At 39.2% G+C, this 2,646-nt stretch overlaps 1 non-coding gene across 1 annotated transcript; it reads left to right on the forward strand.

Annotated features, from left to right (window-relative positions):
• The first annotated feature begins 1,382 nt into the window (after positions 1-1,382).
• Positions 1,383-1,487, forward strand: LOC117307988 (U6 spliceosomal RNA). Its single transcript, XR_004521929.1, has one exon. It is a non-coding gene; the product is annotated as a U6 spliceosomal RNA (small nuclear RNA).
• The last annotated feature ends 1,159 nt before the right edge of the window (positions 1,488-2,646 follow it).

A 2,646-nucleotide genomic window follows, 5' to 3' on the forward strand; every position in this document is an offset into this window, starting at 1 on the left:
AAAACTAATCAGTAATATCAAGTCAGTTCTCAGTAGTATGGACTTCGAGGCAAAAAACAAACAAAAAACAGAAAACCTTCAACTGTGTCTGATATTTTAGTTCCTATGGTTGGCCTTTCCTTGGTGTCCTTCAGTCAGTATCAGAGAAATTTCTGAAATTGAAGAACAGAGATGATCAGAGCTCCTTCTCTACTCACCTTCCATATCACCACCATCTCTAATGCTACCAGCTTCCACCATTACCAGACCTACAAAGTCTAGAGCCCTCTATGGGGAAAGCAATGAGTTCCTAAGTCTTGTCATCAGCCCACCAGCCTTCACGTAATAATCATTTGCTTTCCCTATCTCTCTGCATCTCCACAATTCTATTCACCAACCACAGAAAAATTGATTTCCAAGAAAAGACTTAACACTTCTATGGTCCTGATTTTCCTGATCATTTCTGGTTTGCAATACTTTAGTCCTCCAATCCTCAGAAACAGGGTTAAAATTGTGCCACACCTCCGTGGTTGCAGCCTCTGTGACAGGTATCACTTATCGCTCTTTCCTGCTGAGCCCAGACACAGCTTCAGAATCCTCCTCAACCCTGCAACTGGGGCAACCACTAGCAGCTAAACAGAGTTGACATGAGATTGAATGCATTTGATCCTTCGTGTTACACACCATCATAATGTCTAAAACCAACACTTTGACAGTTCAAACACTATATCTCAGACCGTCCCTGGCATTTGAGAGGGGAACAAAAACCAATGTCAGACAACATGTTTGATTTTAAGGTTTGGAGGAAAGGGTTGCAGAATTTTGCATAATAAGAAACGAATAGCTTCCAGGGAACAAAAATGTCCATGATTAATATGACCAAATAATGGGAAATCTAGTTCATCCCCATGTCTAGCATTTTGCCCCATTGATCAACCCAAAATCAAACCTTTTGTCAAATAAAGAGCTGTTAGTTTTTAGATTTAAACAAAATTGACACTACAGCTATGACAATGACAATGTCCCTTTCTCGAGGACATTTGCAGTAGAAGTCACATCTCAAAGGGGAACCAAAGGACTTCACTTTAAAAGGATTTGACTTTAAAGAATTTCAGCCAGGAGAAAACTGGAAATCTTTGGTTATGGCAAGATAATATATGTAATATATTAATTTATGTCTTATACTAGTCTAAACTAAGGTACTTATCCCACTCTGGACTCAAACAGGAGCCAAGTTTTCACTTTTTTCCCCATGGAAAGTGGGCAAGATCCCCACAAAAGACATAGAGTATCATCTGAAGAAAATATCTGATCTACCCAGACATCAGCATTAAGCTGAGAGGAAGTAGTATTTGAGTTTCTTTTAGAAGGGATAGGTTTAATTGAAAGAACATATGTTGGAGGCTCACTTCGGCAGCACATGTACTGAAATTGGAACAGTACAGAGAAGATTAGCATGGCCCCTGAGCAAAGATGACACGCACATTCATGAAGTGTTCCATATTTTTAGAATCTGAAAAATAATAGATATATATATATACATATGTGAAACTGAATCACTTTGCTATACACCTTAAGCTAACACAACATTGTAAATGAACTAGACTTCAATAAAAGAAAAAAATTGGGTAAGTTGGGTGGGGGGAGCAATTGGATCCCCTTCCCCCAATTAATAACATTAAATGCAGGAAACTGACAGGCTTCTTTAGTAAAATAAACATAACTAAGTTAAATAACAGCTATGCAACATAACACACTGTGTTTGTAGTCAATGCATTTAATCGGAGTTTTTGGAGTCTTCATACTAAAGTGGAATAAAAATTGTTTTGAGGATTAGAGATGGTATACACAAAGTCCTTAGCACATAGTAGGTGCCCATGTAGTGCAGTCAGGGCAGCTTCAGGGGCTGATGTCTTCATGGTCATGACATCCTTTGTTTACTGATATAGCAGGTGACATTATTTGTCCAAAGTAGAGAGAGGAAAAATATATTGGTGACATGTGGGACTGTTGAGGTTGTTTCCTCAGGAATTGGTGGGTATTGATCCTACTCTAGCACCTGCCATGAAGGAAACTTACTGTCTTCAGCTGATATGAGCCCCTAGGGGATATGTTAGCATCCCATTGACACAGGGTTATTCTTCCCAAAGATAATGGGTTCAAAATGCAGAGTTAGAAAATCAAAGCCCAATGTTGATCTACCTGGCACCAATCAGTAGGTACAAATGGTGTTTAGGGAGTTTGCAGCTTTCCTATCACCCTTTAAATGACATCATATAATCAGTAAGTCTTAAGTCTACCCATATTCCAGGGAACAGAAAATCACCCCAGGTCTTTACTTCATCCTGCATTACTACATATCACCATTAGATGACAGCAGTTGGCAAATAACTGCGTAGTCCAGGCTGGGACTGATTTTTTTTTTTTTTTAAGGCAGAGCCGGGTCCACACTTGGGAAAGTAAAGCATGGAAGGTGAGTCACATGAAACAGTCTTTCAGTAGGCTTCAATTTTCATTTTTCTCCATTGTTCCCCATCTGATAGCCCATTTGGAAAAAAATGCCCCTGGGTATTCAGTATGTGAGGATTCCAAAGAACAATAGAACAATATCTCCTGAAGAACAGAATGCTGTCAAAGTGTTCTTCCATTGCTGTATCACAGGCCTTT

Source organism: Tursiops truncatus, chromosome 14 (assembly GCF_011762595.2).
Source record: "Tursiops truncatus isolate mTurTru1 chromosome 14, mTurTru1.mat.Y, whole genome shotgun sequence".
Taxonomy (NCBI): domain Eukaryota; kingdom Metazoa; phylum Chordata; class Mammalia; order Artiodactyla; family Delphinidae; genus Tursiops; species Tursiops truncatus.